Raw genomic sequence first — 22,667 nt, forward strand, 5'->3', positions numbered from 1 at the left:
CAGGTTGTTTTTTAGATGTTAGAATAAGATGTTAAAATAAATAAAATCAATACAGTATAGAGAATATAAAGTAATATGTAGCTACCATACAAGACAGACATAAGAACATCTAAAAAGAAAAAAAAAAATTATAAAAATGGCAGAGGTGATAGAAGTATATTCTGAAAATTAACTTAAGTAAAATAAGAAATTCCACACTTTACAAAATAGTGCACTGTTTTTGAGTGCAGAACTTGTAATAGACTATTTTTAACTAAATGTATACGTATTAAAATGTACTAAAGTATTATTATTATTATTATTATTATTATTATTATTAGTAGTAGTAGTAGTAGTAGTATCATTATGCCTCTGTCAATGTTATAATATAATGTTATTGGATCATAATTATTGATGCATTAACATGTACAGTAAGCATAAATTTAATTTTAATGCTAATTTGAACTGCTTTGTATACTTTTGGGTAGTTTAATCTATAATAATGCATCATTTCATAAACTGATCATATGTGTCTAATGTAAAATCTCTATCTGAAAGTAACTAGTAAAGCTTTTAAATAAATGTAGTTGAGTAAAAAGTACAATATTTCCCTCTGAAATTTAGTTGAGTAGAAGTATAGAGTAGCATGAAATGGAAATACTCAAGTAAAGTACCTCAAAATTGTTCATATAGTAGCCTGTAGTTCTTGAGTAAATATACTTTGTACTTTCTACCGCTAAAAAATTGATAGTTTATTTTAATAGTTAATTTGAGGCCTGCAGCCATTGTGTTCTGTTGGTGTCTGTTGTTGGAGTTGTGTTTTGTAATCTGTTGCTGTCGGGTAGTGTTACGTACTATGTGTTGCAACTGCATTGTGCTGACTTGTTGGGTTGTTGTTATGTGTTGTAATACAAATCTGTCAACTTGTATTGTGCTAAACTGCATTGTTTTACACAGTATGTTATGGACTGAAATGAGCTGGAAATCTGTTGCTGCACTGACGCTGCAGAGACAGGTCACTTTAATATATTATATACTGACGAGATTTTGGCAGAGGTTGTCCCAGTGGTTGTGTTCGGATCATTTGAGAACCCTCTGCGGAGAGGTGTGTGTGTGTGCTCTTGCAGGCTGTTGTTGTCTAGGCACGCTGGGTGTACTGATTACGTTTTGTCAGATAGTAAAGAATTATTACCGTCTTATCAGCGGGTCTAATCTTGTGGTCTTCGCTTAGCCACGTCCCCAGACAGGTAACTTTAGAAAACAAGCTCACAGATGGAGTGGATAAAGTCCAGACTATAGGAGGGTGTCAACGGGACTGCGGCCCCAGCAGGAGAGGGCCTCCCTCGGGCAGGGATGGAGCCCAGCCTGGGTTAGCTGGTTCAGAGCTCCAGAGCTGCAGGGGAAACAGGAGGGGGCAGTGTGTGTGTGTGTGTGTGTGTGTGTATTTCTATGTGTAGACACACTGTGTGTCTGACTGTCCCTAGGCTTGGCTGGGCAGGCAGACACACGTCCTGGCACTGTGAGAGGATCACAACACACACTCTGACTGTATATCCCGTAGGCAGTGGGGGGTTAATCACGGCTGAAGGTGCTTTTCCGTTCTATAATGTCTCCCAAAAAATGAGGGGAAAAGGAGGAGGAAGAGGGTTGAGGAAGTGAACTAGTGCGTGATAAATAATAATGAGTACAAGTCCAGTTCATGATCAATTATTTTTATGCAAAACACCTGGATGATTTCATATGTACAAGCCGCTATTCCTGTAATACACCTTCTTCCACTTAGCTCACCGGGAACTGCTCTAAACACATGTATTGATTTCTTCTTAGGAATGACTCACTACTTTTTCAGCAGCTCCAAAACTAGACGATCAGCAACAGGAACCCAGTTCTCACTCACACACACAACACTAGGACTGACTTTCCGAGACTTCCGCTGCTCAAACACGGTACCTCCTCATGGTACACGAATGTATGTAACGCATAACCAATCGTGAAACACATATTTAGAAATTCACAACCCACAAATACACCTCCTCTCTGCTGCTGCTGCAGCCAAGAGTCAGATGGCTGGGATCTCCCATGTATGCATACTCTACACATGTACACAAACACACAGAGAGAAAGCACACACAAACACTGAGACTATTATAATCCTCCCACAGCCCGTACAGGCACACACAGATGCACACACACACACACACACACACACACACAGGGAAGACCATGCAGGGCTTCTTCTGCGAATGACAGTAAAGCAGAGAAAACTTGATGGCTCAAAAAAAGAAACTCGCAGAAAAAGAGACGATGGAAAGCTCGACAGCTCTAAAAGTGGATTAAAGGAAGTCTGGGGAAGTCCTGACAGCTATACAAAACCTCTCAGCAAACGGAAACCACCTTGTTTATTTCCTAGGGATTTGTCTCCGGGCGTTTGCAGTATCTGCTATGAGTCGTTCAACATGCTACGTAAATCCCACAATTACGCAACTTGTGTAATTAAGTGGAAGAAAACACAGAGCGTGCGGTGCTACCTGTAAATGATTTTCTCTTTCCTACTATCTCAACCAAATGTATTTTCTATCAGAGGGGAGAAGAGTTTCAGGGAGTGAAGAGATACACAAAACAAAAACAGATGCGCCAGAGAAAAGAAGAAAAGCACCAGCTAGAATAAATGTTTTGATGAGAGAGGTTATAAGGATATGTGGGAGACAGATATTTAGAAAAAAAAAGAGACTGAGTCCCCTCAGCCTATTAAATTTCCAGCCTTCCTCTCCACTCATCCTGTCGGCCTCAGGCGGGGATCAGAGCTGGTCAGGGATCTCTGTCTCGAGATTTGAAGAGGTTTCCGTGAGACACACACACAGAAAAATAAGTGTTTAATAGAGACGAGAGAATAAATCAAAGAGAGGCAGGATGAAACTTTGAGAAGTATTGTGTTACAGATAAAAGAAACACTGGGCGTCAGCCACACTGAAACATAACAATGTTCCAGACAGGGATGGTAGAGAATAGTATAGCGTTTCAGGTGTGCTTATGAACACATCTGCCCAAACACATGCATGTGCTTGTACAGGTTTTTATTGCTGTGTGTGGGAGTGCTGCTCTCTCTCTATTGTTGCTGCATTAGATGTTATCCTGTTGAATACATTTCTGCCTCTTTATTTTTTTGTCCTGACCTTATCACGTCATCACTCGTCGTGCCCTCCAGCCTCAGCTGCTGATGTGCCATTTGTGCCTCTCCTTCCTCGCCTCTCCCTCTGAGAATAACCTTCGCTGTTATTGGAAAAAAAAGGTCATAGGAAAGATCAACATTATGATACAATGAAAAGGGTATAAAGGGGCTTAAAGGGGCTAAATCACTGTAATATGCCCCTTATTGACTCACATTGCATTTCAAATAGTTGCCTTTTGTTCAGCCAACCCCTGTCATTACCGCTAGCTTAGTCTTGTTAACACTTGGCATTGTTTCATCTACACACGGACAGCTTGTCACCCTGCTGCCCTCTGTCCCTTTATCCCCGGCCTCCTGCGGGCCTTCGGCCCTCTGGCTCATAGCGGCACACTCCGGCAAGCTGCTCCTTCTCTGGCAACCACAAAGGCATGTCTCCCGGCCCCTATTCACTCCCATTCATCTGCATACAGGTGGTCGCCCCCCATTCGAACACAGGGGTAGCACACTTCGGCTTAATAGCGCTCCATGTGTCTAGATTTAGCCCAGTTGGGGGGCAAATAGTGGTGGTGTTTTCGGCTCTGAGCATCTTCTGGAAAGCTGCCACGGAGGCTGAGCTGTTTCCAAACGTGCAACACCGACAGGGTATCGAAACTAGCCAAGGACGCACGTACAAACAGAGTAAAACAATGTTGCATGTGTGTGTCAGTAGGGGGTAAATGAGCCTCCTCCCTCCCTCCTGGACTAACAGTGTCTCACTATTCAGAGCGCAGGAATCATTAACTCGCCCAGTCAACAGGCACACTTCACTCGTTCGCTCCCCTTCCCCTGCCGCTCTGTCCTCCTTTCTGTCTCCCAGGGACTCTCACTCCAATGCCCACGCACACAAAAGCACAAACAAAACCCGGTGAAATATTTAACCACGCTCTCCTCATCTTGCATTGCCTCCGCCATCATTTGTTATACTGTATCTCCTTGTCTGTCGCCCTGCCTGCATGTTCTCTCGGCTCATCTGTTGTCTCTGCTGTCTTTCCTTCCTTCCCTTTCTTCTGTTCATCTGTTCAGTTATTTCCACAGAGCCTCCATCAGCCCCTGGCCAACATACTGGGTGCATATCTGCCTGATTTCTCTTTACTTTCTCTTGTTTTCTTTGCACATTGACTAGCTCTTGAGCGTCTCCCCTTTACTCTCTTTTATGCTCTATTGCTCCCTACTTCGCCCATCTTGGTGTGGTCCGGTTTTCTTCTTGCTGCCTCCCCCTCCTCCCCTCACTTTCAATCTTTTCTTATCCCTGTTTTCTTCCCCCCCTACAAGTACCTCGGGCAATGCATTTGTTAGGAGAGAATCCATTATCCTCCTCCTTCCTCCCACCTTCTATCCTCTTTATCTCTCTCTCTCTTTCTCCATCTCTTATTTCTGTATCTCTCTCCTCTCCTCACATGCTCCTGGCCCCAGCCCTATATTCATTAACATAGTGTTAATGATCCCAGATGGACTGACATGTACTCTATGGGGGCGAAGTGTGAGTGGCTTCTTCCAAGGGTGTGCGTGGGTGGTTTTGTGTGTGTGTGCATGCACGGCTGTTGGGTACATGTGTGCATAATTGTATGTACATGCAGTACAGTATGAGCATGACTGTGTCTACATGTGTGCAGCATGTGTGTGTGGGTACATGTGCTCATGTCAGCGTTTGAGTTAGAAAGAGATGCTTGCTTGTCTCCCGGCGGTAGATCGCTCTGTTATGGTGATGATATGCATCGCTCATGCCCTTCTTTCAGAAAGCCAACAATAGAATTGATCAGACTGTAGCCGAGGAGGAATGTAAGTTCATGAGGAATTTGCTCTGCGTTTGAATATAAAGTGATTGAGGAGAGTCGTGATCTTCCTGTAGTTTAATTTTGGCAAACTGAAATCAAAATAAGTCGTTCTGAAAGTAACGTTTCATCACTGCAATAGAGGACAATAGCTTTGTCATGCATATTGCTTTTTGGTAATAGTACGATTTCACTTTATTTCTTGGGCCAGTGTCTCGTTATTGCTATTACCTGGGGACACCTGAGGAATGCCTAATTCAGAAAAAGCTGCTGCAGGGTTTTAGAGATGTAAACCAATACAACATAAATCAGTGTTTCGTCTCAAAAACACGGCAAAGCTATGTTGTTTGTTGACCGGTGATCCTTTCATAGATGATTCGATTGACTTCAGTTTCCTCTAAATACATGTTACTTTATTCTGCAGATATCAGTGTATGAGTACACTATAACATCACAGTATGAGTGACTGTCTAGTGAGCATTTGCAAAGCCCATTTTAAAAGTATTTTAAATCCCGAATTGTTTCCATCCACGTTTACTAGCTAACAGTCTTCTTCTTCGCTGCCTTTACTGGTGCGTTGCAGCTTATCTTGGCATGTTACCGCCACCTGTTGATCAGTAGAATATGGTGACACCATTGTGTATTGATTGTGTCAAACATTCTTGTGTGCACAAGATAAACAAAACCATTCATAGAAGAACAGCTCCATAGCGCGAAAAACTCCACAGAGAACCTTAAAGGGTGGTATTGTTTCTTTTAATGCTCCACAAGAAAGCATATTTCTAAAAAATGCTGATCTACTCCTTTAATGGTTTGGCATTGGACAGTATAGTTGTTATTAAAGGTATAGTGTGTAGGATTTGGTGACATCTAGTAGTGTGGTTTCAGATTGCAACCAACTGAGTACCCCTCTGCTCATTCCTTCCTTTCCAAGACTGCGTTAACGTGAGCCGCCGAGTGCAAAACCGTGGTAATGACGTTCGCCTCGCTCAGAGGCCATCCTTACCATAATAACACTACTTTTGTGGGCTACTGGGCTAGAAACATGGTGGAGCAACATGGCAGACTACTATGTAGATATGAAGGACTCATTCTGAGCTAAAAAAAACCACAACAATTCTTAGTTTCAGGTGATTTTACACTAATAAATATTATATTATATTCCGTATCTGCTAATCGATCCCCTGAAATGTTTCACACTGTTCCTTTAAGGGAAATCTAAATGCCGCAGCAAGCAAGGATATTTTAGACAGTGTGTTTCCAAATGTGTGGCAAGATTTAGGGGACAGGTCAGGACAATGCCTCTGTGCAGAAAGGACAGGCCATAAAGAAACCTTCATGTAACTCCTCTGAATTGGAAAGCCAACTGCAAGCCAAATACCAGTGCCTGCTTCACTAATGTCCGTGTGGCTGAATGGAAGCAAATCTCTGCATCCGTGTTGTAAAATCCTTTGGAAAACCACGATTTCACACAAATGGCAATGTAGCTGCAAATGTTAGAGCAAAACATATCAATAGATCAGTGATTAAGCAATATGATTTATCCATTTTCTTTCTGGTGAAGTGACCCTTAGACTCATAACACGCATGCTATGCTGAATGTGTCAATGGATAGGCCCAAAGGATCAACAAGTTAGAGAAGGCAAGAAGTTAATAGCCTGCTGCTAACCAAGTTTAGGTCCTCACTCACACACACATAAACACACACCGTCTGCTAAGGTTACAATGTTACAGGTGCAAGGGCAAAGTGCATGTATGTGTGTCATGGATACTTGAGCATTCTCTAAATGCATACACACATTGGCTGACCCCCTCCAAATATAGTTTACCGCATGCTTACTGGTAGCATAAATCCCAACATACATAAAAGTTTCAGTAAAAAACGACTCAACTTTATCTTTAAATCCTTCTCTGCAATAGGTCTTCTTCTCTCAGTGGTGTTTCTTTTCTTTTCTTTTCATCCATCCCAGTCATGCTGTTCTCTGTGCCTCCTGTTCTGTCTCCCTGTTCTTTCTTTGTCTATCATTGGCACGGTCACGCTCATTGCATAATCGCACAGTCGCTTAATTATCAAGAACGCTCAGTCTGGCGCTCGCCGTGTCAGGGGGCTGTCCCTGTTCCCTTCTACTCGTAAACACACTCAACCCAGGAGATTACACACACACACACACACACACACACACACACACACACACACGCACACATGCACACTGAATCTATCACTGTCTTTATCCAAAAAATCATCTCTGCATCTCTTATTTTCTCCTGTTGAGCAGCAGCGTGGCATAATGAAAAACACCTGTAGATGTAATTACAACTTCCAATATAACACTGGCACATCCACCCACACTCATCCACTCAGCCACTCAGCCACACATCTAGACTTATTATGCTCTTCCGTGTGCTAGATTTTCTATGCAGTGTTTTTTTGTCACAGGTTTCTGTAGTGTCACATATTCTGTAAAAGGATCCCTATAAGATGACATTGTGCAAACGCAGATAAAGATCAGAGCACAAAGAGGAGTCACTCAGAACGGGAGCACAGATGTGATCCTTGAAGAGATTGTCTAATGAGAGACTGGAAATGATTTTAGTGAGCACAGTGCATTAATAATTGATGTGCTCTCTAGTCAAACAGGACGATGTGTATTGGTTTGTGTGTGTGTGCACCTCTTGGCAAAGAGTGGTCACCATGGTGATCTCCTAAACCGGGGTGTCCTAAATGACACAAGTGGGCGGCAGCAGTATCAAATCCAGCTATCACACTATACCACAAATACAAATGTACACACACATTGTTTTCTTCTATACTATAATGAGAACTTAGGTCTTACAGGAAAATCAAATTTCGTTTTAAAATATGGCCTTTATCTTTATAATCAATCCTGTTGGTTAACATATTAGTTTATACACATTAATAATACAACATTAATGACCAGACCAGGGCCAAAGCTACTATTGAGGAGACAAAGATAATTTCCTTTATAATGTTTCTGGAAATGTGGGCAGTTTAATGACACAAAGACAACTTTACATCCTACATTAACACACATATTAGACAATACTGTTTGGTTTCCTATGTAGTTCTACTGGAGGAAAGTTGCACTCATGACCCTGCGTCAGATGGTGAAGATTTGCCATGTTATCTAAACCATATATTTTTTGAAGTGAAATTGTTGCCGTGACCTCGGATCTCAGGAATTGATCCAGTGAATGAAGGTTAAAATAAAACAACCAGTACAGCTACACTAACATCTGGCCACAACCATATTCAAGCCCTTATCTTAGATAGTAACCACACAAATTAGTAAGGGGACTCGCCAAAATGTCCTTATAAACCAAAATGTCCTCATTAGATCAGTCCTCACAGGAGCTATAAACCAGACCACACACAAACAAACACACACACACATGCCAGGAGGTTATCGTGGTTTATCCTTGGAAGAGGGATACAAACACAACATGTTCCTATGGGATCTTTCACAGTGTTGCCAAACCTGATCAGCTGAGGGTCATCCACACACACAGGTATTCACTGGAGTGATTTATGGACGCGCAGCACTGAAATCATCCAGTGTGGACAGGTTGTGAGTCCAGTTTTCTGGTGACAGCAGGTGATGGGTTCAGGGGAGGTCAGGTCACATTTTGGAGGTTATTGGGAGAGTTAAAACAGGCAGTGAGCGAAAGTTCAGTTGGGGCGGTGGTCTCCTCCCAAGCTCTTAACAGCTAACAGATGGTGTCCTCTACCAGAGTGGACTAATGGAATAAAATACCCTGATTCAGTTAGACACGCGCACAAACACACATTGATCCACATTGAAAGAAAGAGGCTCATGGGGATCTGAAGAAGGATGTTATTCAGATCATTCAGATGCAAGGAGAGGGAGGTTATTTTGGAGACGCCTTTTCATCGGGGACACTACTCATTCAAGTAAAATGTTCTTTTCTGATGTGGGCTTTCATAGGACTGTCAGAGAGGGAATAGGCTCACGACCAAGACGTTTGAGTCACTGTGGCATGATGCGCAGCCTCAAAAATGAATGTGATGCAATAAATTTTGCAGATTACATGTCCCTTGATTATACTTGATTTTGACAAAGACAGTAAGACTGGAAGTGATCAAAATTGGATGGGGATGGGTGCGTGCAGTCAAAATGAAAACGTTTTTGGTCATATTTGGCTTTGATCGGTGTAGGCTCGCTGGACAAACCAGTCAAAATGGTTGCATCATTTGGAAACATGGAATCACAGAATCTGACAGGTCCCAGATTTGGGTGTATCCATAGACTGCATATGAGAAGTGGATGTGGTCACCATGACATCACCCATTGGTTTGTAAATTTCCGTTTTGAAGCCTTGAGGTTGGCATCTTGGGTTTTGGCTGTCACCCTCTTGACTTTTTGGCCATTGCCATCTTGGTTTTCAGTCATTGCCATCTTGATTTTTGGCCGTCACCATCTTGGTTTTTGGCCATCACCATCTTGGTTTTCAGTCATTGCCATCTTGATTTATAATCATTGCAATCTTGGTTTTTGGCTGTCACCATCTTGGTTTTTAGTCATCGTCATCTTGGTTTTTGGCTGTCACCATCTTGGTTTTTGGCCGTTGCCATCTTGGTTTTTGCAACCAGAAGTGACACGAAAGGGAGGAGCTAAGTACAACTGACCTTAAACTTTAAAACTTTGAAACTTAAACAAAAAAATTTTTTTTAAAAACTTAAAAACTTTGAAGAATGCTGAATATGGCCAATCTAGGCAACCAAAAATGTTACAATTAACGTTCATGAACTGAAAACACACTGTGAAAGGGTTAAAGTTCTAAGATGAACGTACGGACAACTCTCACACCGGACATGCCACGTACTAAAGTATACCCTGCTTTATGGTCTATTTGACTCTAAATGGGACCATAATTTACTAAATGAACATCATGCTGTATTAAAGAAGACTTGAAACTAGCGATTGAGACCACAAACTCATGTTTACAATGTTTACTGAGATAATAAATCAAGTGAGAAGTAGGGTCATTTTCTCATAGACTTTTATACAATCTGACTTCTTTTTGTAACCAGAGGAGTCGCCCCCTGCTGGCTATTAGAAAGAATGCAAGTTTAAGGCACTTCAGCATTGGCTTCACTTTTCAGACCCCAGAGTTGCCCACTGGGTGTAACACTGACCTAAGTCTTGAATATGGAATGATTATCCACTGGTATAGGATCCATATATCCTGTACTTATTTACAGTAACATTTTGAATTTACACGTAACTTTAGAGAAACTTTAAAGAAAAAAAAAACTCCACTTGAAGCCTACCTATACCTCGTCTACAGTGAAACATGTCATGGAATACAGCCCTCCAGCCAGAGGTCAGGTTAGCTGGCATACACTTAAAGGGCAGGTCAGGGGGTTACACAAAGAACGGTACTGGACGGGATTACTTAACTCCTCAAAGTCTCTATTGTTACTCTTATACGATTAAAACCAATCGCATTACTGTGTCCACGTCTATACGGTGGGATAAGGTATGAAGAGGAGGCGTAGTGAGTCTGGTTATAACAGGCTTAAGGTTAAGGGCTGTGAGCTTCAAAGCACTATGCATCATCTCTCTGAACTCCCAATATTTGTCATCTAATCTGTACACTTCTCAAATCTCCCATCTGCTTTTGGTTTAACTTGAACCGGAGAGGATATAGAGAAGGAGAAATCGAGCATTGGAATGAATCCCGTAGCGTCACAGAGGGTTGATTTTACGGTCGTCTCGGTGCATGTGGGACCCCTCCTCTCTTTACTCTCCTCTTCTCCGTCAATGGAATAAAGGATTTAATCCCATTATTGGATACTACACTTAAGTGGGTTAACGTCAGAGACTATGCCTATCACACGGATGTGTGCGTGTTTGTGAATCTGTGTGTACATTCAGCACACTCTACAGTGATTCAGTATGAAAACACTACGGAGTATTTCAGTGCATCGGCCTAAATCCGTCAAAGAAAGATGTCAGATTTGGAAGTGATTACTGGAAACAAAAACTAGTTTACGTCCTCATCAACATCACATCAAATGGATTATCTTGAGGCTTGTGTGTGCAAGCATGTTTCATAAACACAAACTCTGTTCACTGTTCGTCATCTTGTTTTCTTTCTCAGACTTTTGGATCTTTTAGGTCGTGTATACAATGCCATTTAATGCATATAAGATGTGTGTTTTCTTATTAATGGGTCTTTTATATTTGCAATGTGCCGTTCTGCCTCTTTTTGTGTCAAAGAACATGATGATTCTTCACTGTAAAAATAGGACTGTTTATTGTTATCCTGCATGACTTAAGAGGATTTCCAAATCATTGGGAGCCACAGGTGCATTTAGCATTCATGTGATCCACCAAGCAACACTGATACAGATTTCAATAAAATGTCCACTTTTTGAAATTGATTTGTACTGCTGGCCTTCACTCCGCATACAAAAAAAAAACGGTAGAAATAATATGTAGCAAACTTTCATTAAAGTAAGCCTGGCGGATGATACAAATGCCAAATTAATCAGTGAACCCTGACGGCTCGGAAAAGCTCTCAAGCCGAGCGCTCTCAAGGTTGACATATCCTGCGAGGTGTGTATGTTTGCTGATAAGCGAGTCGACGGTAAACCGCCTTTGCTATTGCAGATATTGCAGAGACATTTGAAGTGGGGTTTTGTCATGTATAAAAAGAGAGAAGGAGTGTAGCTTGGTGTGTGCAGCACACACTGGGATGTGTGTTTTGTTTAAGCTTCATGGTCAGTGTAGAAGTTGACTGTTTTCTCACTATTCTCAGAAGAAAACTTAATTGCAGTCCTTCACTGTGGTTAGCTCACTGTGGTTCAGGGCTGTACTCACACTACTCTCTGTTACACTCACATGCACACACTCACACACATGGTCGTGGGACCAATCCCTGTAGTTTTGCATCACCTCTTTGCTGGCCTCCACTCCATCATGACCGCACCGGAGATTATTCCCTGACTGCAAATGTCTGCCAACAGGGTTGCTGGTTCAATTCCCTCTCCAGCTGTTGTCTCTGTAGAAGCACAGAAGAGAAATGGCCAAAGATACACAATAGGTCAGCTCTGACATTTCTAATTACAGAACAGGACGGAGCAGAGAGAGGGCTTTCTATGCACCGTTACTCAGACTTAACCCTGTCTCCTACAGAATTACGTTCCCATACAACTAAATTGCATTCTCAATTATGTGTCGAGGGAAACATATTTTCTCCTGGATTTTGGTCACAGTTTTAAACACGTGGTTAACGTTGTAAATTAAAACGAAACAAAAAATAGAAATGCATCAAAATTACTTGTTGTGTTTAGTAAAACATCATGGTTTGTCTTAAAATATGTATGTTTGTAACATTATTTAGGATAGTGATGTAAATTAAAATAAGTCAAGACTGACATTTGGTTTCCCACGGGACACGAACAGCAGCCTCCGGGGTTAAAGTCTTGTGTTAGCTTGACCCACACGTCCACCTCAAGCTCCTACGAAGAAGCAAAGAAGTAAATTTTACATAGTGGCCAAACCATGGATGTATAAAGAGTACGTATGAAGTTCATTCCTATGAGAGTTGCTCAGTGGCACCAGATGCCAAAATGGCTTGACTGCCGAGAGATAAAGTACCCGGATGATCCGGAAATCCTCTGCATCCATTGGGCCCATAAAGCAGGCGCAGTAGCGTTTCCTTGAACTTTGCCTCCCAGCCCTCGCTCCAGCCTCGGTTTGGGTCTCATTCACGTTAACGTAGGAAGGGAAATAACTCTGGATTTGGCTATTAGTGCATTTTACAACTAATAGCCAAATCCAGAGATATTTTCGTGCCGCTGTTTATGTGAATGAGCCTGAGACCGAGGGCGGAGAGGCGGGGTGCAAAAGGAAAGCTAGTGCGCCTGCTCTATGGGCCCAATGGATGTGGAAGATCGCCAGAAGATCTGGGTAGTACCTTCGGCAGTCGAGCCACTTTGGCTTAATGCGCCACTGAGCAACTTTCACAGGAATGAACAGGGCCACGCCTCTAACGCTGTATCCAATTATTTTTATACATCCATGGCCCACCCTGACCTCCTCCCTACGCAGACTTCAGACTATGATTAATGATGAGTAATTGTGACACGTAAAAAACAAACATAATCTAGGAGAAAATATTCCGTCGAAACATAATTGACAATGCAGTTTCGTTGTGTGTGAATGTAACTTTAAGGAGACCAGGCTGTCAGACTGACTGCCATAATTACAATCAGGCTGGATTCAGCCTGGCAGAGCCAGGCCCCGTCTTTAGGGCCGAGGTGTTAAACCACCCGTGGCTCTCATTAGAGGACATGGGCTAATGAGTGCACTCCACACACATACACTGGGAACACATACACACACACACACACACACACACACACACACACCGTGTCCAGAGTTCACTGCTTTTACTGCATTCTGGCGAGCTTAATTTCACACTTTTGCCTCCAGTGACAGACGCAGGCGCCCTGAGAGGGGTGTGCTTTTAAATAGCGTTGTTATGAATGGAGCTAGGAAAGAGCCAATTAAGAGTGTGTGATTCTAATTATGCCATTCATTTTACTGCGCTCCAGTCCACAAGGGAACCAGAGAACGCAGGAAATGAGCGTGAGGGTGAATTTTAAGGCAGGAATAAAATGGTGGAAATAGGTAAAAGAGGAAATGGTTCCAGAGATACAAGTAAATGGGGAGATTTAAAAAGAGAGCGAGGCAGAAACAGAGAGAGAGAGGGAGGAGAAACGAGAGAGGGATGGGGTAAGGTTGAGGGTGAATGCGAGGGGCGTAACCCGATCTCTGTCCTGATAAAGCCAAATTTATTTTGGAGGGTAACAGAAACAGCTTCGTGTCACTACGCAGATCCACAGGGCTGCGGAGAAGAGGAACATCTGAGTCTGATACCATCAGAGAGAGTAAATGAGGTAGAAATATGCAGATTGGGTTCAGGAGATACACGAGAAAAGAAAATCTTAGATTAGAAATGAGAAATAAGTGACAAGATAACACTAGTACTAAAAAAGAGCTGTGAAACAGGAGAGGGGGCTGAACGAAGGAAGGACTAAGATAGCCTGCTGGCTTGTCTGAAGAGGTTAGGTGAAGTCAAATACAGCACCAATTATCGCTCCGCCACATGAACCAGAATGATTGACAGCGAGGCAACAGAAAATGCACACGAGCAGCTGTTGTTCGGAAAGCTGAAATTAACTTAGAAAAATGGGGGATGTCAATTCAAAATGTCTAGTGAATGAAATCATTGTTGTTTTTTTAGGTATACACCCAAAGCACACGCAGCTCTGGACGATAGTGGTCCCTGGGGACTGGGTGGTCTATTAATGAGTGTTTGGGTGGGGTTCATGTGCTTCGAGGTTGAGCAATGAGCTGTTTGACTCTCGTTGAACTACGTCTGTGTGCTTGTTGGCGCTGTCAATGTTTTATTAGGACTTGTGTTGACTTTTGTGCAGAGAGCGACTTAATGTGTGGACACACAGCAGTCTAAACAAGAGCGGCATCACTCAGATTGTCTGTCTGACCAGCTAAAGAAAACATAGGATGAAAAAGAAAGGGCGTATGTCCAACATTTCAGTGTCCATCTGAAGGGACTGCCCCCTGACCTACTTCGTACTGTCCATAGTTTCAGACAGCTAACAGTAGGCTAAGCCCTACTTATGAGCAACATCACGGACACCTATTACGGCTTAAAGGATCCTGGTCCCGTGCCATTAGCGCAGCGTTAACACAGCTGTCGGAGAAAATGAAGGCATTTGCGCATTTGATTGTGTGAATTAAGCAGAAAGATGATCAGAGGACAAACTGTATTTAGGGCAGTTTCCCCAGAAATTCAGCCCTGATCCCTGTGTGCTTAATGCACACTCCAGTCCACTAGAGTTGGACTGGTTACTACAGTCGAACCTGGATCGGCCTGCTCCGTCTTTGCGGGTCAGGGAGGATCAGACGGATTCAGACAGACTGAATTTAATTGACAGATGCCTGAGAGACAGAAAGAGCAGACAGTATAAGCAGCACTCTGTCTTGCATTTCTATCAAAAAAGCCACATTTTCTTGTTTCTGTCAAGCCTGGAGAGATGAAAGGATTGGAGAGGTTTGTGCAGACGGAGAAGGACGGATGTAGGGATGGAAAAGAGTAGAGGGTGGCAGATTGTAATTAGGTCCTGCTTCCGACTGGCCAGTCAGTTCTAGGTTACCTTGGCAACAATGGTCACAGTTGGGTAATAGTATGGGATGTAAAACTGGTGATCTACTCAAATAGTACAACACAAACACGAGGATAGGTGCTGACAAATTGAATCACAGAAGGGAGCATGTAGCCTACGTGCTCACGTTAACATGATCTCATGTGCTATTGCCGTGCTGAGTCACACGTGCAAGCGTACGTGCGTTAGGTCATGGCGAGCTCCACATTTGTGAGAACTATTACCCTGGTGTGTGTGCACCTTGTTCCAAGACAGATAAGAAAGCCATAGAGAAGGAGATATAAAACAAGAGAGGGAGAGCCTGTACGGTTTGTACGTGTTATCATAACTCAATAAAACTTTTATCTTACAAGTGTACGTGCAAAGTTCACCCCCGTTTGTCAAGAACGGACTTTGAAAGTTGGGTTGTTTTGGCCGCGAACAGACGATATAAATTGTAGACTCGGCTCTGAAACCTTTCTTTCTGCGAGTCTGGCTGGAATCCATTTAACTCCCACAGAGACAGGCACAGCAGTACTCACACAGGCACTATTGTCCCTTCCTCAGACAACCATTGTCTCTGTGTGTGCATGCATGTGCATATAGTTATTACCTTGTGCACCAGTGTGTGGAAGGTATCTGTTAGTGTATATAAGCATATGGGTTTATGTATGCATGCCAGAATGTCTTATGAGAGGGAGCTCATGGACTTTAAAAAAACCCCACATGCATTAATGTGAATATGTGAGACAGAGGGAGTGTTAAGCTGAAGAAATACAGAGAAACAGAGAGAGAGAAAAGAAAGCAAACATTTTCACAGTGAATTGATGTTGATATGGCCTAAAAAATGTGAAAAATCCATGTAAAAACAGTGCAATCAGAATTTAAACAGTGCAGTCTGGCTAAATATTATTCCCATAATACCAAAGAAGGAAGAAAGAAAGAACAAACTCAAGTGTCCACGTGGCCTTTTGTCTTATCACACATTAAACAAGGTGACATCATGGCTGCTGGTAAGGCGGGTCAGTGATACTACACTGTTTACATCATCCAGAAACACTACTCCTGTTTACCTCATCTGCTCTGTTTCTCTTCATCTGACTCAACCATGAACCTGCTGGAGTGTCCACTCCCGTGTGATGCCATGCTGTTGTCAGCATTATTCCAGGCACTGAAACGTGAAACCTTGTGCTCTGTGCTACAGTCTACGATACCCGTTTAGTATTACCGCTCTGCAAACTGTAGCTTGTCTGTTCTTGTTAGCTTACACTTTGTTATTGGAGGTTTGATTTGGTTTCAGGAGACGAGCAGACTGAGCTGAGCAAACGGTGGAATGCAATAAATCTGTGCTAAGAGTCTTACTGAGAAGTGAGAATTTCTTTTGTAGTACTGGATCTTTTTGCTATAATACCCGAGGCCACAGTAAATGACTTGGTGCTTTTACAGCATAGAAATACTCTTCCCATCACCATTATGAAACTATTTCCTTTAATACAGTATGAGCCGAGGTTTTATGTCTCCCACTTGTTACTTGATGGATCTGCGTTTTGTGAAGCATTATATGCCAATCTAGGTGAAGAAAACGTTTAAAAGTCTGGGAAATGTGTTTGCTAACTCTCTTGCAAGTTAAATGAAAAGATTGATACCACTCTCATGTCTACATGATAAATATGCAGGCTGTTCTCATACACCATTCGTAGCTATACTTACAAAAAGTAATGCACTTTAATTCGTATATATCCCACAAATTAAATTTGTATGTAATCTACGTAATTGTGAACCAGGAAGTATAAAGAGTGACAAACATTGTGTAGGGAGGAGGACGGGATGGATGGATGGGTCAAAAAACACCAGACTTTCTCCCATGCAGGAGACTGGTGTTTGTGTCCCATGTGAAACCAGAAGTCAACGTTGGTTTGTCATGTAACATCCGTACTTAAATTACACCACTTATGGAGTTATTTTAACCCAAACCAAAGAACTCATAACCTATGTAATTTTTGTCACGTAACTTCCGTACTTAAGTTTACATCACGTCTGGTGTTATTAACCCAAACCATGATCTTTTTCAAAACCTAACTAAGTATCTTTGTTACCTAACCAAGTCAATCTTTTCCTAAACCTAGCTAAGTAGTTTTGTAACCTAAACCTAACCAGGTCGATCTTTTTCTAAACTTAGGTCAAGGTCAAGGAAAACTTTATTATCCCCTAGGGGCAATTTGTTTTACAGTCAGCAGTACCACACAGCCATCAAACAAAAACAATAAACACAATAAATAGCCTATTAAAGGCAATAAATACAAAAAGGCTTACAACATACAACATTACAGGGCATTGTTTAGGTAACCAATAGCAGTCGGAACAAAAGAATTTCTGAGCCTACTGGTCCTACATGTAGGCAGACTGTATCTGCGGCCCGACGGGAGCAGCCTGAACTCATTGGACGGGGGATGGCTAGGATCAGCTAGGACCGGGTGAGCCTTCTTCAAGATCCTACTTTGGAACAAGGGAGTCAAGTCATTAAGGGTGGTGGCTGCAATTTTGCTGCAAACTTTGACTATGCCCTGCAACCTGTTTCTGTTTTTGAGGGTGAGAGACCCATACCAGCTGATAAAAGAGAAGGTCAAGACAGACTTGATAAAACAAGAATAAAACATTTTCAAAAAAGTGTTGTCCACCTTAAAACTACAAAGTTTGCGGTAAAAATACATCCGCTGATGAGCTTTTATACATACAGCATCCACCTGAGGCTCAAAGGTTAGCCTTAAGTAGTTTTGTTGCCTAAACCTAACCAAGTCGAGGTTTTCCTAAACCTAATCCTGTGAAGACGGAAGTATATTTTGAAAAGACTGACACAAATTGACACGTGCGTCATGTGTTGCTGGACATTCGTAGGAAAATGCACGAAAAATTAGGAATAACGTTTCTTCACTTATATACGAACTGTTGTATGAGGATACTTTGAAATATAAAGTTATCGCCGGCGTCCTGAGTTTAGCTTAGCATAACGAGGGGAAACAGCTAGTCTGGCTCTGTCCAAAAGAAATAAAATCCGCCTATACCAGCACCTCTAAGAAAGCTGATAAGCATATTTCCAAAATGCCAAACTTTTCCTTTAAATATATGAAATAAGGTACCGTAGGAAAACAGCTCAAATTACAAGCGTTGGGAGTATAGGAGTAAAGAGTTGTACTACATCTTTGTACTGAAAGTCTGACACTACAGGAACCAGTGTGGCCCAGCTCTCGATTCTAGGTCAGAGCAGATCAAAGGCTGTGCTCGTCTCTCACCCGTCCTCCCCATCATGTCACACTCGCATCAATCACCCAATCTCTGTTTGGCTTCGCTGCCATTTCCTCGTACCACAGAGCTCTCTGTGTCTGTCAGAACTCTGTTTGTTTCTGCTCAGTGATGGATCTGAACAGAACTCTGTTTGTGTCCAAAGGGAAACAATTAGTTCAGTGTGTGTGTGTGTGTGTGTGTATATGTGTGTTTGTGTGCTTGCGTTGTTGTGTGTGTGTACCAACGTGAGAAGAGCAGGCGTTCAAGGCCGTCACTGAACAAATTCATTAACCGGACATTTGTTAGAGCCGGGACAGGACCAAACAAGATGTAAAGCAAAAAAAGCTGAGTAGTGAGAGGTTTGAAACCAAAGTGGGAGAAAGACGACGAGAGAGGAATTCAAAACAGAAAGAGGGCGAAAGTTTGTTTGGGCTTAATGATTACAGAACCTCTGCTGATCTCTGGTCAGTTTGGAAATCCGTGTCTTTTGAGTCAGCAGTAGCAGTGGATGCAAACACACGCATCCACTTGAACACGCATATGACAGAATATCGCCTATTATTACAAATGATATGCATGTGGTGTTACGTGTGATGGAACTGATGGTACTAATCAGATCCTTTCACACTGTGTTATTGTCAAATGAACTGTGACAACAGCAGAGGCGGGACAGGCCAACTGACGGAAGGGGGGCAGAATAATACTGAATAATAATAATCAGTGATATTATTCATAAGCAGAGCATAGCAATTGCAAAAAGTATGCCTATTGAAAAAAAAAATCACAACAGTAGTTCACGTTTTATCATTTTGAGCAATATTATTCCTAACATATCTCTGTGTGTAACTTATAATAAGATGAAAATACTACATGTAGTAGTTAAGATGTTGCTCTGTACACCTCCTATACTTAATGACGTACCAATATTATCTTTGTACTAATTGATATCATATAATGATATACAATCTTTTATGGCTACTCACCAGTGATGTTTATGATATTTTTCTCATTTGATATCAGTATAAAATTATATGATAGAGACTGTTTCTCCAGATAAAGTGATTTGTCTGCCAGTCACAGGTGCTGCTGCAGCAGAGCTGAACAGAGTAGGCAGAATAATCATAAAACACCCACAACAGGTTAGCTCAGAGTGCAGAATTAGCTATTAGCTAATGGTCCTGGGCCTTGGATTTTATACACCAAAGTACTGGTAGGTGGGCGAGAGTAAGAAACACTTGTGTTGAGGTAAGACAGCTCATTGCTCATGGGTGTTATGGCTGTTTAATGAATTGTGCAAACATATCAGGCTCTACAATCAATGTTTTGGACATGCAGTGGTGGGAAGTAAGTACATTTACTGTACTATATACAATTTTGAGGTACTATGAGCCATTTTGTGCTTCTTTAGGCTATACGTCTAGTCCATTACATTTCAGAGGAACATATTATATGTAGGGTTGTCAATCAATAAAATATTTAATTGTGATTATCTTGTGATTGTCCACGATTAATCACAAATTAATCAATTAATTAATAATATATTATTACTCTTATCAACATGGGAATGAGCAAATATGCTTGCTTTAAGCAAATGTATGTATATATGTATTATTGGAAATCAATTAACAACAAAAAACTATGAAAAATATTGTCCAGAAACCCTCACAGGTACTGCATTTAGCATATGCTCAAATCATAACATGGCAAACTGCAGCCCAACAGGCAACAACAGCTGTCAGTGTGTCAGTGTGCTGACTTGACTAAGACTTGCCCCAAACTGCATGTGATTATCAAATGTTTTACTCAACTTCATTTATCTGACATCTGTAGTTATTAGCAAATGCGTAAGCCTTGTGTAAGGCTTTTTGTTTCGTGACCTCTTACACAAAATCAGTGTCTAGTTGGGGCCCCTTGTCACATTTGAGATGTCTGTGAGTTGTTCCACCAGTTCCCCTCTAGATTCCTCACCTGATTTCATTTAGGCAGTTAAATGAAAAAAATAATAATATATATATATAGAGAGGAATGAGGGAGGGGCGAGGCTGACAGCAGGGCTAACAAGGAACAGGTGAAAACAATCAGAGCGGGGTAGAAAGTTGTGGTTTTGTTGCCTGAACCTAATAGTTTAATTTACAACATTAAGCACATGTTTACTGCGACTGAAAAGTGACGTCGAAAGGTCTGACAAAGCATTAGTAGCCTATGTGACGAGTTGGGATGAGAAAGTGTTGGAAACACATAAGGGCAGGAAATGAAGTATCTAAAACGAGAGACAAAGGTGAGTATATCAAAATAAAACCGGAAATAATAACTGAAAACTGGAAAAACAAGGACAACTTTTATTAAGTACAAGTAGGCCTATACTATAAGTTCATCTCTTATAAGTACATAAAAAGTAAACTGAAAGTATACTCTCTTATTTTAAGTTTAAAAGAAGTATACTAATAGCAAACTTGAATAAACTTCTTTTCGGTAAGGGAATATTGGGATATTGTCATCAAAAACTAACAAATGTGTAAATTACCACAACATTTTGCAAAGCTGCAATGGAGATTAATGTGCCAAAAACAAACAATGTTACCCATTCAGTACTAAATATCAAGGCCACTTACCATTTAGCACTGACTTTCAATGGAGTCAAACAGGAAGTAATCCTCTATATGTTGATTAATGGACACAAAGACTCACTTTCTCCCAACGGGAAACTCTTGCTGTTAACATCATTATCACCTCTACTATCACCATTGCGGTCTACACCTACATATAAACTACGGCTGGATATGTCCAGGCATGTTTACTGAGATATGGTGAAAGTGGTTCTGGGAAATGTAGGAAATCACTTAGTGAGGTTGAATTAGACAAGAAGTCTGAGGATACAGACTTTAAACCAACAGTGAGAACAATATCCAGTACAGTTCTGCAAGGAGGAGAACTAAAACCAGATCTTTTCTTTGACTCATGTAATAAAAAGGATTTATTCTTTGGTGTGTTGGTGTGCTGTATGAGTACACGATTGTCAGAGTAAGACACCATCTCTGTGCCGGCACGTCCAGATGTTCCCAGATTGTTATTTTCCTCTCTATATCCCTCCATTTCTCTATCATCCATCATCCTTCGCCCTTCTGTCCTGCCCCACTGACTTACTGCTGTTGATTTGTGTAATCCCCACCTTTTATCTCCTTTCTCTCTCTCCCTCTCGGCCGTGTCTTCATCATGTATTTGTCCGTCCATCACTCTTACCATTTAATCTCATCTCCTGATACGAGTGGTATTTTTGGACTTGTCATGTATAACTCATCTGTGGAGGGCGTGAGTGTATTTATAGCCTGTAAACTAGAATGGTATAACCCCCCAATAGACATGTGTTAATATGCTGTTGATGCCAAAATGAATCAAGGACAGCCTGCAGGATGTGTGTTAATGAGACGTTTGAATTCATTCTAATGTACTCTACTATGTGTGTCAGTGTGTGTGTGTGTGTTGTTTTATCTGGGTCTGTCTATGGGACTATGCTACACAAACTAATATGTTCGTCCTTTAGTGAAGACCTAAGGGACAACATGGGATCAAATATCCCCTCGTGCATTAACAAGAAGTTCTCTATAATTGACCTGTTCTTTATGTACAACCCAAAATAGATGTTTTAAGATGACTAGCATGCGTGCCAAATAAAAATAAGTTTAAAAGTTAAGGGACCCGTTTTCATGACACGCAACACAAGAAGAAGGCCCAATGTCCCTGTGTAATTTGATTACCAAAATTGTGGCACTGGTTTACTTGTAAAATAGGTTGACAAGGAAATCATTATCAATCAATGCTGTTATATTGGATTGAATTTGATTATGTGGGTGTACTGAATAAATTGGCAACTCAGTGAGCAGCATTCCAATTTAAAAATGTGAATATACTGAGCTACCTCATTCACATTTTTTTTCCAATACCTACAAATAAGGCACCACGTCTAATCCAAGATTTGTAACTTTGAAATCCTTCCAGGGAAGCGTGATATCTTAAAGCTGCAGCGGGTAGAATTGGAGCAAATATGATTATTTTTTATAAACGGTCACTATATCCTGACAGTAGTGCACGAGACAGGTAATCTGAAAAAAATCATGTGCCTCTGTGTCCTCCGGTGCTCATAATGGCCTCTATGAGATTTCACAGACCGGAGGAAAACAACCAATCAGAGCCGAGCTGGAGCCTGCCG

The 22,667-nt window shown here is 41.6% G+C and overlaps 1 long non-coding RNA gene across 1 annotated transcript; it reads right to left on the bottom strand.

Annotated features, from left to right (window-relative positions):
• Positions 1-308: 308 nt before the first annotated feature.
• Positions 309-21,214, bottom strand: LOC141779002 (uncharacterized). Its single transcript, XR_012596171.1, has 3 exons — positions 21,073-21,214; positions 11,901-12,006; positions 309-3,249 (listed from the first exon to the last, which is right to left on the bottom strand). It is a non-coding gene; the product is annotated as an uncharacterized LOC141779002 (long non-coding RNA).
• Between the last annotated feature and the right edge of the window lie 1,453 nt (positions 21,215-22,667).

The sequence above is a fragment of the Sebastes fasciatus genome, chromosome 12, assembly GCF_043250625.1.
Source record: "Sebastes fasciatus isolate fSebFas1 chromosome 12, fSebFas1.pri, whole genome shotgun sequence".
NCBI classification, from domain to species: Eukaryota; Metazoa; Chordata; class Actinopteri; order Perciformes; family Sebastidae; genus Sebastes; species Sebastes fasciatus.